Raw genomic sequence first — 14,372 nt, 5'->3', positions numbered from 1 at the left:
GTAAAGCCAGTGGGAGCTCTGAACACCAGGCCACTTCTTTAGGTGCCCCACTTGAGCCATTCCAGTTTTGAAAACGTTGGCCTCAGTGACGTGCTTGGTGCCATAGAGGGAGTCAGAGACAAGATGCAGAATTAGCATTCAGTAGCAACTTGTTCCCCACCTACCTTGATCTTATTGCCAGTGTGGAAGCCGCTAGGCCATGTGGAGACAAAATTGCATATTGCCGTCCGCAGCGCCACGTGCACTGCACCCCCCCACACGGATAAAGAAGCAGCCTAGGGAGGGTTGACTCAGTGGCACGAACCGCACGACCCACACGTACCTGCCCCCTTATAACGGGATGAAGCGACCTCACCTGCCGGTGCGTGGTCAGCAACTTCCCGGGAAAATTGTAAGCACCTGGTTGGCTAAACGCCAAGGCATGACCTTAAAAGGTCATGCAGCAAATAGCAACCAATGGGGCTTAGCCTCTGCTAACCGCGGGAAACTATAAAAGTTTAAACTCAGGTAGCAGAGAGGAATTGTATCTACCCGGCACCCCATGAATCTCCTGGTCATGTCGGTTCAGCGGGCTGACGCATCTTCCCCAGCCCGCTTCGCTGCCAACTGATCACTCAGAGTGGCTCTCTCCCGTCTGCAGGATTTAAAGCAAACGGCAACTGAATTTGACCAACATGGTATATTTGTACATGGTGTTTGTGAGTATGGATTAACTGTTCTCTGTTGTGTTTGTCTTGTAACTCCTTCGGGGAACTCCAAAACCGGGGACCCTAGTGTCACACGCTGGCAGCCATGCGTTGATCCAGAGAGATCACGAACGCAGAAGTCTTGGGTGGCGCACTTTGTCCTTTCGCGCATGGAGTTCCCCTGCCCTTTGCTATCACTGTTTGCTGTGTAATTGTTTGCTGTGGAACTGTTTATTATAGAAGTAGAACTGTTTACTATAGGAGTAGAATTGTTTAATATAGAATAAAAAGTTTATTGATTAAGCGAAACTCGAGAATCATCACTGCCTCGCCGACCCCCCCGTATCCCAAACCGAACTTATCTGAGAGTTTTTCTCTCTGTTCTAACAGGCCAGACCTCATTTTCTCAGGCATCTTCATATTAATATGGGCCAGAACCTCATTCCTCTCTCTGGTCCCTTTAGTCCTCTTCTAAGGCAGAACAGACCCAGCTAGAAAGCTGTCCTAATTGGGCAGTTGGGGTTTTCCCCAGGATGGAGATAGAGCCATCATAGCTATAGCTGGTTTTATACCATCCTCTCTCTATAACTGAGTTTGCAGTGCATGAAATAGGTGGAAAGGGGAGTGACCAGAGGCAATCACAGGTAACATAACTGTTCTTAAGGGGCCACTATGAGCCAGCATAGATCAGAGAAGACATGTGCTGACTGTAACATAAGTTATGTGGCCTGTAATAGCTTCCAGATGCTCCAGGACTGGGGCGAGCACAAAGGTGCCTTTAAACTGTTTTTGCCTCACCATCACCATCATCACCTGTCTTGAGCTTTGAGATAACTGGCGGGACCTGAGGATCTGAACTATTGCTGGCAGAACTGAATACACAGTCTCAGGGTTCAACAGATTTGATCTCCAACTGGAGCTGGCTCCATTTTCTGCCAAGCCATCTACCTGGCGTTAATCAATAGCTTCGCTTGTGCCATACCGCCAGGCATCAACTTTCCATACACTATCGGCTCTTCTACGACTGTTTTTTTTCTGATAAATGCCGGTACTGTGGAAGAGACCATCAAAACTGGAGGCAAGTAGCTGCCAGACAGTCATTTAGTTTTCAGTGGTAAATTCCTCAGTGGAGCTTCATCAGTCAAATGCACACTTTCTGAAAAAAATGCTAATGGTTAATGCTCAAGAGTAAAGAGGCGTTGCTGCTGATGGTTTTTAATGCCCAATGCTGATTGGCAACAGGAAGCACGTTCACTCCTCTCCTCCTTCCCTCCCTCCCAAGAATCCAGTTCATTTTTCATATCCAAGATGAGCAAAGCAGTCCCCCTCGAGCACAAGTAACAACCAAAATCCATTAGCTTAACACGCTATTTATGGTAATTTCAAACCCATATTGGATTGTGAGGCAGGCATGGGAAATTGCAGGACTATGTGCTACGACAAGGCAAAAAGGCAAATGCAGTCAGATGCATCTTTATGACCACATCAAACACTAGTGTGATTATGCAATAAGTTCCCACTGAGAGAAATATTATTCTCTAATAAGGTTCACCTAAAGTCAGATGCACTGAAGTTCCATTTTGTAAGCATTGCAAATAAGAACTAATGAGCAGGTCTCTGGCTATTAGATAACTATGACTACACATTAAAATCCTAGAAAATGTCTTCTATTGTATTACTTGAGAACTCTCGCAGATGTAATTCTCAATAAAAATTTAAAAAGGTAATTCTGTTGGAAAAAAATATCACCAAAACACCACTTCCCTTGTGCAGTGATGTGTCTACCACATTTAATTTCTGTAGTTCTTTTTGGATTGTCTCAAAGGGTCATTTCTCAGTAGCTTTCCAAGTGTAATAGTTCTGGCTTTCACGTGATGAGCCATTGAACTCTAGGGTAAAATGAAAGTTTTATAAAAGGGCACCCAGAATAAAACCCTTGTTTAAAATTGCAAGAAATTACATTTCTGAACATTTACTTCATGCAGAATGGGTACCTATATTTGAGTGAGATATTAAAAACATGTAAAGTAGTGTGCTTTCCACTGTCACACGCTGTTACCCACAGCTAGAGTAAGCAACAAGTCATAAATTATACATCACAAAAGGAGCACCACTGATATGCTATGTTGATTTTGCTGAAGACAACATTCTGGAGTGGAAGGAAAGTTCTACAAAGAAAGGACCAGCGCTGAGAAAAACTGACCCGATGCTGATCTATAAATACTATAGGGGATACAAAGGAAAGACAATTTCTTTACAATATTTGTTACCAGTGAAGAAAACAATCTGAGATGGGGAAGAGGAAGAGGTGAGTTTCTTTTGTAGCTCCATGGATTATTAGTGTCTGGAGTAGAGTGCCCTCTAGGGTGGGGAATGATAGTCTCAACAAAGTCAAATCCAGAATCGATAAATATTTAGGGCCTGATCCAAAGCCCAGTGAAGTCCATGGAAACACTCCCATTGATTAGTGAATTTTGGATCAGACCCTTAAAAACATTTTTAGATAGTAAGCTTTTTGGGGCTGGGAGTCACCATGTCATATTTTATATTTGTACAGTGCGTAGCACTTTTGTGGGTGTTGGTAGAAATAAATTATTCTAATAAAATATGTTATCCTCACAGGAGACAGCTAATGAGACATAAAGGCACTTGCTGATAGGAAGGCAGGGACTTGGTGGAACTATAGTCTTTTCCATCTTACATTGTTTCTGTTCCTTGTCTGACTTATTTCCATCCAGTCCATCATAGGCCTGGACCACTTATTCATTCATAATAAATTAGCCATCAGATTTTCCTACTTCTCTTGTTCACAGATAATTCCAGATTCCATTCTGATTTCTGCATTTGTATTTGCTGAATGCTTGGGCCTAATAGTTTTCATGCTGTTAGGTGTAAGCAAACTCTTCCCCTTGACTCTTTGGACTTCATTACTAGTGGAGAGTGAGTAGTCCACTAAACTCCAGCATAAGGATTCTGCTGCCTGAAATATTTAAAATCAAAGAAGAACAAATCAGGAATAGTGAATAATGGACAGTGAATATCAGTTTTCACATGAACATTGACAAATAATGAACAAGTGGTTAAAAACATGGCCAGACCAAACCACTCGTCTGAATTCAAATGAAAATGTTTGAGTCCTGTTCTACTCAAACAGCTTCAGTCCATAAATATCGGGGTCAAAACAGGGCTAGAACGTCCCTTGTCATAGCTGTCCCTCTTCAAGGAGTCAGCATTTGAATGAACACCACGGTCATGTGCTGCAGTGAAGTGTTCTGTGCAATGCCCAACAAAAGCCATTCATGAAGAACATCCCCACTGACATGAGTATCCACCCCCAGTTCTGTAGTGTACTCCTTTAGACATGTGCACTGACGGCTGCAACCTGGCCAGCTGCAAAACACTATGAAATACACTATCATTCAGTTTGATTTAATGAATAGCAACCCACCTTAGCTGACATGCTTTTTTTGATGAAAATTGGTCTAGGAAGTAGAACAACTAAGGAGTTAAACACGTCTTACCAGTACATCTGAGATCATCCAAACTGCAGGCAGATGTATCTCTCCTCCCTCAGTGGAGCTAAACAATTGTATTTACTAACTTATCTACAGCACAAATTTATTTTGTGACAATAGTCATTGCTACATAAGCAAAGTTAACATAAGCAAATATAATTATTGCCCAGCTCCCACAAGAGAAGGACATAGTCTTTTGATTTTTCCTTTTTGAATCACTAATTTTTCATTAAAGATAACCAGAACTGTTGTCAGTAGGAGTTTTTTTCTTACATTTGCAGTAAAAGAAGAGGGTGTTGAGATAAGCAAGGCTTCATCAGAATAAATAATGGGCTACAGTAAATACACCGACTGCTATTATAAAAGCTGTGTCAAAGATTTATTTTAACCAATTCATCTCTCTTGATGCATCTTCCTCTGTTATTACTCTAAAGCAGACAGAGACATTTCATTCCCCTCAGTTCTTTTATTTGTGTCAGCTACATTTCTATAGGGGATGGATGGAAGGGCCTTTTGCAGCAGAACTGGTGTAGTTCCACGGCCCAGTATGGGGCTGAATATGGGATCCTGGGCAGGAGGCAGGCAGCATGTGTACTGGCGAGGTTGCTGAGATGATGGAGGCCAAAGGATGTGCAGCTCTCTGGATCCTCTCCCCCATCCTGAAGAGGAGTTATAAGTAAGAGCTCACAAAAGGCTATATCATCACTGGGCTGCAATAACCTCATTGGAGCGATTCCACCGTCAATCTGCAACTGTGGCATGGAAAATTCCTCCTCGGTGTCTCTGCCTAGCACTCAGCAGACTATCAGGGCTGGCCATTCAGCCCCAGCGTGATAAAATATCGCCCCATATTGGCTGCTTCCCCAAAGAGTCCAAATGAACATCTACCTTTGTTTCAGTTCAGTAAGCCAGGATGTTTCCCAAACATTACACAACAGTGGGCATTTGGGGCTATATTCCTGAAATAACTCTTACATCAATCTTCAAATATGAAACCACAAACCTTTCAACTGGGGACATTCCAAAAGACATGACAGTGATTTCCCCCTACTATGGCATTCCATCCACTGTGAATTTGGGGGCTGATTCTCATTCAACCTAGGACGTCTTTACACAGCCAGAGTGGCCTGAGTGTAAATGTGTATCTTTTTGTTTTATAAGATGGATGAGCAATAACACCCAATCATCATTTTTCACTAGGACTGTTTCCATGAGCAGGAACTTGTACCGCACATAATGGCTAGTATTATATCCATCCAATCCACTGCAAAGATTTGCTGGTTCACTTCCTTTTTTTCAGTTTAGCCTCATATTGTCCATATTGATCTAGAGTTCCCTGGGAGAAAAGAAAGATATGCACACACACACATGCACAATGTACCTATTTTGCTTTTTAACCAGACATCTGATTTTTCTTGTATCTTTCTTACGCAGTTGCCTAATAAATATTCCCCAGTTCTTATGATTTTATAAATAATATCTTAGTTTTTCTGATTTATACTTCTTTTGCAATTTTATGACTCAGTTTAGTCAAATGAATTTCCTATATATTTTAACCCTGCTTGAGCCACTATTTCCTCATATTTTTTGTCAGAATAATATAGCTGGAAGATTTTAAATGGTGGTCAGTTATGAAATATACCTCAAGAGCACTGGTTGCTTTCTCCTATCTTCCCATATGTTCAGTGTGCTGGAAATCCACAGATTATCTCCTGTTGTGGTGGTGGTTTTTGTTTATTATTACTATTTGTTTGACCTAAAAATGACAGCTCTTTAGGACTGATCCTACACCACTGAAGTCAATGGCAAATCTCCCTTTGATTCCAGTTGTGTAGCACTGAGCTGGTAAACCCCAACAGCGCAGAGCTCATTGCTGGAAGAGGACCTTGGTGGTATTAATGGTATTTCCTCTTATTTTCCATCAGTAATATTTTGTATTTCAGTCTGTAGCCATTGGGGCTCACCATCTTTGATCCCATCCAACATAAATTGTAAGTGGGTGGCCAATTAGTATAGTATAACTACAAATTTTTATAATACAGATAATTAAAGGCTAGTTGGCATAATAATAATATCTAGCTCTTTTATATCACTTTTCATCAGTAGATCTTAAAGTACAGTTCTAAGTTTTGTTACCAGCCATTCATATAACTGAAAGCTGTACCTAATGAGTGAATTGCCTTGCCTAAAAACAAAAGTTGTACTGCTTTCACTGTACTAATATAGCTAAAGTGATACATCCACCTTAGAATGGACATAGTTATACCAGCATCAAAGTGCTTGCACTGATGTCGCTTATTCCTATATGGGAAGGGGCATTGAGCTATACTAACATAAGGCACCTTTTTACTGGCATAACTGAGCCTACACTATCTGATCTGACTGTACTGATCTGTGCAGTCGTACAGATAGTGTAGGCTCAGTTATGCTGATCTAATCTGTACTGATCTGATTATTTCATTGAAATATCACACCTCTAACCAAAGTAGCTAGCTAAGTAAAATGTGTGTGTAGGCCAGGCCTTCATAATACCTAATATCTCATACTTAATACATGTATTGAAACATACTGGCACTTACCTACATGGTGTTGATACTGTAACTACTTCAAAATTACACCCTTTTAATGTATATAATACAAATCCTGCAAGTCTGAACTAGGTCTGTAGAGTCCCTTTCAATTGCTTTCTCACTGCTCTCTCAGGTAATTACACAGAATCTTTAGGTAGCTATGTCACGTCCCTCTGTTGAAGTGTACTCCAGAACTGCAAGGCTCCCTCTCTATTTTTCTGAACAGTTTGCATTTTACTCGTTGTGTGTTTCTGCTCTGTAAGATCCCAGAGACGTCTATCAAGCAATCCTGTTTTGTAGCCTTGGCAGCAGACAGCATTGGTACGAAGACTGTATTAGAGTATTGCTAGAGAAATGTTCATTTTGATGGTTTCCCTTTGGCCTCGTAAAGATAAAGGGAAACCATCCCCTATGTTTAATTCGGCCTTTAAAAATATATACTTAGCTCTATTTTCCTTCAATGAGATTTTTATACCTGCCAGTGTTTGTATTCCTTTACCTTTGGTGCCATTTACATTTATTCATCATTAAATCTTCTCTACCTGTGCAGAGCCAAAGCCTGTGAGCTCTGAGAGAGTGGTGTGCAGAGAGGGGGTATCCACCCCTAACTACCTGGGACCACTGAGCAGAGCAGTTGTTGCAGTCTTCTCACTGTTCACATACACAGCCGCAATTCCAGCTGCCACCTCGTTGTGACCATCGTGGAGCGTTCTTATGGCCGTTGGATCTATATAAATGCCGATCATTCCTTAATGCACGGCCTCCCTGGCCAGCCTATGTGGATAGCACTTCAGAGCATTGCTTCAGTTCCTTATACCCCCCAGTACAGACCATACAAAGGGTATACGTAGTGCGGCAAGTCTTGCATGGTCCCTCCGCATCATGGATGAATCTCACGCAATATCTTCTGCTTTCTTGCCACTGAGCATCATAGCTTCCATTTTCATGTCTGTGTCCTATATCTAGCAATCAAGCCATGTGTCTAGAGTATTCCCAATAGTTCTGGGATTTTCCCCCTTGTGATTTGACACCTTTTTTTCCCTTGGGAGGGGCTCAGCACCACTGCTGCTCCTTAGTGTGCCAAAGGGAGTCAATGTTAAGTGACATTAAAGCTTCCTCAGCGTTTACTCAGTCTATGTGTTAGCTGGGAAAACAAAAGATCATGATTTAGGCCTTGATTCAGCAGTCCTTCCTGATTCAGCAAAGCACCTAGGCACTTGCTTAACTCTCATTGCCTTCAGTGCTTGTGAATTGCTCAGTGGTGATGGACTTAAGCACATGCTTAAATACTGCTTTGAATTGTAGCCCTAGAACGGAGATCACTTTCCTAAATAGGACAATGCCCATTCTGGTGTGATAATAAATCTCCCTTTGTTAGCAGGATATACAAGTAAATGATAGAGAGAGGGCCAGAGGCAAGTGAATGGTCTCTTTGAAGCAAATATTCCACATCAGGGTTGCCAACCTTGCATTTTAGTTTTTACTGGCATGAAGATCTGAAGTTGATTTTTTTACTGACATGGTAAACTTTTACTGACATCACTAAAAATACCATAAACAATACAATAATGTCACAAAAGTGTATACTCAATCGCAATATTCTGTACACAGAAATTTGGAATTACGCAATTGTTTTAGCTGCAGTTAATTGATCAATTGGGTTCTTTAAGTGTGTGCAATAATAGAAAACAGGAAATTGATAAAGTCATGGTCAGTGTAGTTTTATGATACAAGTGATTCTGAACGATAATCAATGTCAAAATACAATATGTTTTATTTCCACCCAATTTCACGGACATTTTCATTTATTTACGAGTTTATGGACAGTGTTAAAATTGTACATTTTTTTACTGACAGTCCGTAAATTTACGGATGGTTAGCAACCCCGATTCCATTTAATTCTTGATGATGCAGGGCATTGCCATTGATACTGGTCCCTATGCACTCTGGTACAGGGGAAATGTCTCCTTTTAGCAGTTTTGCTCCTGAAGGCTTTGTGTGCTGAGTGAGTTTTTTGGTGTACTCTTGTCAGCCTGCTGAGAATGTATTGATTCCTAAATCATGTTACCACATGAATTTAACATTTCATTTTCTGTAGGGGGAAAAGCACCTGGAAGACACACAGAGGTAGCACTATATATATAATTGAAATGAAAGAAAACTACAAAAATCATGTCTCTCGTTAGAAAAAAGGTTTAAAATAAAAATTCTCTCAAAACAACCTCAGGCTGAACAAATACAGATCATGTTTCTTTTCTAGCACATGCTGTACTCCCAGTAATATCAATAGGAATTATGTGAACACACTGGGTTAAATTATCCTTGGATAAGCCCCTTAATTTCATGGAATTATACCAGGAATTATTTTGGCCCACTGAAGGGATAATAGACCCCTTTATACCTGATGGATCAGAGCTTCATGCTAAAAGGTGCTCTATAAGAGAGAGAGCTCGTTGACCAAGATCAGTATTAACAGCACTGTGACAAAACATTCATGGCCAAATTTTAAGCGTAGCCTTAACAAGGCCTCCATGTCAGGGAGGGGGCAAAATTATAGTTACAAATAAATGCAGTCTGCATTTATTGACACCCACAAAAAATGGAGATCAGCATCTGCAAATCTGGCCCTCACTGTATCCATAGATGCCTTTATTTACACTTATTTGTATTGTATTTTGTAGACAGGAAGGTTGGGTTTTGTGGGTTAGGCACCAATGTGGAATTCAAAGTCAGAGTTCTGTTACCAGCTGTCCTACAGACTAACTGTGTGACATCTTGGGCAAGTCACTTAACCTCTCTGTGTCTCCTTTTCCCCACCCTTTGTCTGTTTTACCTCTTTAGACTAAAAGCTCTTTGTGGCAGGGAGCATCTCTTACTATGTATCTTCCCAGCGCCTAGCACACTGGGACCCCGATCTTGGCTGGGACGTCTAGGCGCGACTGGAACACAATAAAATATCTTGTTTTCAATTCAATGCGTGTTAATTTATCAGATTATAATGCTCAGGAAAGTGACAGCTGAACAACGTGTGCTAGGGCCTGATAATCTGAAAGGAATTAGTCAAGTTTCTCTACACACCCCTGCCAGTGCCTCCAAGGATTTGTCTGTGCTGCAGCCGGGATTGTGCTTCCCAGCTCGAATATACAGACACTAACTCTGCTTGATCTAGCACACTAAAAATAGCAGTGCATCTGGAGGTAGCAGAGGCTCCTGAATGCAATCCTGGCCAGATGCCCTAGGTAGATACTCAGGCAGGTAGCCTGAGCTGCCACCCATGCTACACCGTTATTTTTAGCATGCTGGATGAAGCAGAGCTATGACATGTCTGTCTAGTCAAGCTGGGAAGCATGCACGCAGTTGTGGAGTAGCCATTACAGAGACCAACACACTATGGTTGGGGTAAAGGCAGGATGGATTTTACATTCTATTTACACAATACCACTAGGGGGCATAGAGCACGGAGGTGTTGATCAGTATGGCAACAGGGTGAGATGAGGACCTCAAGATTTAGAAAGTTTTATTGTCTAGGCAGCACCTTCTTCTTCAACAGTACTCTGAGGGAACTGTGGGCTGGATGTGACATGAGTGAAACCATAGGTATCTGCCAACCTCTTACAGGTCTGAGGGGAAAACTGAGGGCCATTGTCAAAGATGACTTGCTCTGGAATCCTGAAACGGGCAAAGATGGATTTTATCCCCTTCACAGCTGCACTTGACGTGGTGTTGAGCAGTCTGGTAACTTCCATGGATGTTGAGAAATAATCAGTCAAAATAATAGGTTGGATTATCCAGAGAGAAAAGGTCAGTGCTCACTTTCTCCCTTGGTCCTTCTGGTAGAGCAGATGGCAGTAGCAGTTCTGGTGGGTTGATTCTTATGTGAGCACAAATACCACATTTCTAAACTCTTTGTTGTCATCGTTTGCTCAGCCCAGGCCCCCAAACAGACTGTTTTGCTCTCTTCCATCATTCTGGAATGCCTTGGTGACTCTTGTATTGCTACCCTTCCTCCCTGTTGCCACCTGGACTCACTTTAGCTGTTCTTTCAAGGCTCTCCCTGCTCTGCCGCTATTCTGTGCAGCTTTTTGGCTGTTCTAACTGGGGCTGGAAGGCTTTTTTTGTCCTTCTTTTCCCCTTTGTTCTGTGGTCTGTTGGATCTTAATTCAGTCCCACTTGGATGCCATGTACAGATTACAGAGACCCAGCACATCACAACTGGGTGAATGCAAGACTGACTTTAATTCCTGTTACACAGCCTCATACGCCCTTGCTCTATGCCTGCCAGTGGTCATTCTAAATGTTCACAATTAACACCACGCTGAGGACTGAGCACCTACAACAGCTTTCAAATTTTTATCCTGACTCTTTTCCAGCAGATAATGTCAATGCACATGTTTAACAATGAACTGCAGAGTGGTTTGGTGAGGAGGGGCACATTTCCACCGTGAATTAGACTGAAACCAGCAAATGTACTGAGCTGGTACACTGAGTTACAATTTGACCCCATGTCTCTGGAGATGAAAGATCAGTGCTTCAAACCCACTGCAGAGCTCATCTCCTGAAGATTAATCTGATGGGTTTAAAAAAAAATGCTTGTCTTTTATAGCTCCAGTGCTGAATTCAGGCAAACCTTGTCATCTCTAGTCAGCCATATTTTCTTCACATTTCGATTGCACTGAATTAGTCCATCTGTTCACATTTAATTTCTCTGTCTGCTGGGACTTCAGACAGCCTTCCTATGTGTCACTCAGGCACACATCCAAAGCATAGACATGTAAAGTATTCATTGCTTTCTCCTAAAATAGCAAAAATTGAACTTTTTTTAATCCTAGCCAACTATCTTGGGAGGCTGCTGTTTTCAGAGGCAACATCTATCCTAAAATGTCCATATTTCAAATTTGCCTTAAGTCAAGGTAACTGGATTTTTTCCTAGGGAAGTTTTTGTAAACTATATATTCTAGTTCTCTTATACAATGACAGAGGTGTTGCCCAGGTAGTTTCAACTGTAATGAAAATGATCTTGCTTCTAAGACCAGTGATATAAAACGATCTGAGTAAAAAGAAGGAAAAAAACCTTTCTGAAAGATTGGGATTCTGGTCACATTTTATATTAAGGCTATATTTATAATAGCTGATAAAGGGGTTGTTAAATGACTAATGGATGTTATAAGCATGTTGCAGAGAGGACTAGTGTGTGTTATAGATGGCTATAAATAAGTACTTTAGTGGAAGGGATAGATGGTTATGAACCATAGTTATAAGCAACCTATTGATCTGTTGGACTAAGTGATTGAAGAGAATGAGACGATTCATATGTTCAAAGTAAGGTATGTGCCTAAGCACCATGCTGAATCAGGGCCTGGATCTGCACCTCTAGAATCCAAGTCTGAACACTTCGGCCTGTGTGTCTTGGCAAAGACCAAAGAGGGAGTCCGTGTCAGAGCAGGGACTAGACCATTGCTCTCAGCCCCTTGCTTGTTCTAGTAGACCATGGGAATGTCTACACTGCAAAACAAAAAACGAAACAAAACAAAAAATCATAGCACTGAGTCTCAGAGTTCAGGTCACACTTCAGGGTTAAAACTAGCAGTATAGACATTCCCATGGGAGCTGGCACCTGGGCTCTGAGACACTCCTGCCTTCCTGGGTTTCAGAGCCTGGGCTCCAGCCCCAGTGAAAATGTCTACATGGCTAGTTTTAGCCCTACAGCGGAAGCCTCGCAAGCCCAAGTCAGTTGACCTGGGTTCTGAGAATTACTACCACAGGGAGGTCTTTTTTGGCATTGCGGATGTACCCCATGCAACCTTTCCTTGATATCTAATCAATCCTTTTAGCAGACAGGCTGCTTAGCTAAGAAGTTGACAGCCACAGGCAACCAGCTGTGAGAGTACTGTCTCTACAGCTGTGATCTTGGGTCTTCTTACCAAATCAAGTGACTTATGGGCATGCTTTTTCTGGGATCCCAAAGGCCAGACCTAGGTTTCTGTGAGGTTACTGTGAATAACCTGTATGCCTGGCGTTATTGGTGCTCTGCACTTTTAAACGTCAGGCATTTATTTAGGTGGTTAAATGTAGAGTCTGAGCTTAATTTTAGGCACCCAGTTTTGAAAAATCTTAGCTTGTAATCTTTAGGAACACTTACTTACAAGCTTTCAACTTCCCTGATTGGCTTGTATCAGTTTACATTTTCAAGGCTCTCTTTGAAATGAAAAGGGCTGGAAACTTACTTTTTTACTAAATAAAAGCTGAGATTCTCATTCACATTTCTTGGGCCCTAGTACCAAGAGCTTTGATAGCCACCCTCTCTGTGCCACACTAAAGGCCAGCTGTGGACACAAGTGACTCCCATTGACTTGAATGAAAGCCATTTTACCCTGTTGAGGGAGAATGCAGCCCCAATGTGATAGTTCAGCACTTGTCTTAAGTGTATGTGTAACCCACTGGTGACTGTGTCCCGCTCTGTGCTGATCAATTGAGGATATGAGTTGTTACAGCCTGTAACAGGGTGGGATGAGTCAGGAGCTAACTCAGTATCCTTTCACTCTAATAGCCTCCAGCATCTACTAACTGGAACCTAAATGGAACACGGAGAAAGAAACCTGGAGCGGTTGTGGTCTGTCATTAAAGCCTGAACGGGCTCCCAGAGGACTGATCTGTGATATTTTGGGGGCTTTTCGGGGATCAGTGTCTCTCACCTGAGCAATAAGCCAAGGAGGGAGCTGGTGTGAGGATCGGTGGTGCAGCAGAAATGGAAGAATTCCTGAAATAGTTGGTAGAACAGCAAAAGGAGCTACAAAAGTCTATGCAGCTCTTTGAACAATCCCAGGAAGCAAAGAAACATTTTAGGATGGTGTAGCAGGCAGAGCAACAAAAGACTCTTTATTAAGAAGTAGACTGCAGCACAACGCCAGCTGCTGCAGAGTGAGTCTTGCAATGGGGGGGAGCAATAAAGTCTAGGGAATTGATGATCCAACAGATCATCCAGAGGCCTTTCCACAAACATTTGAGAGGGTAGTTATAGATTCTGGTTAGGGCATCCATGGACTTTGTGAGTGGCTCTGTCTGATGGGTGAAGCCCAGGCAGCATACATGTTCCTTAGTGAAGAACATGCCAGAGATTATGATTATGTCAAGACAACATCATGGATAGATTGGATCTGTCATTGGAGAAATACTGGCAGAAAATTTGGGCTGCAAAATGGACAGAAGGAATACAGCCCAGAGCTTTCACACAGAGACTGTTGGACTGGGCTGTCCACTGGTTGAGGCTGGAAAGCCAGGGGCTGGAGGAAGTGATGGATATAGTTATATTAAAGCAGTTCTTTCAATGTCTCCCTGAGATGGCAACTGTATGGGAGCACCCTCAGCAACCCTCAGATTTGGACAACGTGGCAAAATGCATGGAAGGGTCCTTAGAGGCTTGCGAACAATCTGTCCCAAAAGGGGACCAGAGATGGGGAGGAAGACTGTAGATGCCCAAGCAGGAAAAGGGACCGAAAATACAGAAAGAGGCTAAGGGGTCCTCCTTCTCTGCAAGCAGAGGGGTGGTTTGTTGCCAATGTGGGTGGTCAGGACATATAAGGTAGACTGTCCATATATGGATT

At 42.2% G+C, this 14,372-nt stretch overlaps 1 long non-coding RNA gene across 1 annotated transcript in view; it reads left to right on the top strand.

Annotated features, from left to right (window-relative positions):
* The window catches only part of LOC137164083 (uncharacterized), an 84,304-nt gene extending 70,955 nt beyond the window's left edge, over positions 1–13,349 (top strand). Inside the window, exon 4 of the long non-coding RNA XR_010922925.1 lies at positions 13,319–13,349. This is a non-coding gene — a long non-coding RNA (uncharacterized lncRNA). The remainder of the gene's footprint in view (positions 1–13,318) is intronic.
* The last annotated feature ends 1,023 nt before the right edge of the window (positions 13,350–14,372 follow it).

This window comes from Emydura macquarii, unplaced genomic scaffold (genome assembly GCF_026122565.2).
Source record: "Emydura macquarii macquarii isolate MOO-44397 ecotype Brisbane River unplaced genomic scaffold, CSIRO-AGI_Emac_v2 contig_2676, whole genome shotgun sequence".
NCBI lineage: Eukaryota > Metazoa > Chordata > Testudines > Chelidae > Emydura > Emydura macquarii.
The sequence above is the reverse complement of the archived record's forward strand: the minus strand, read 5'-3'. Positions and strand labels throughout refer to the sequence as shown.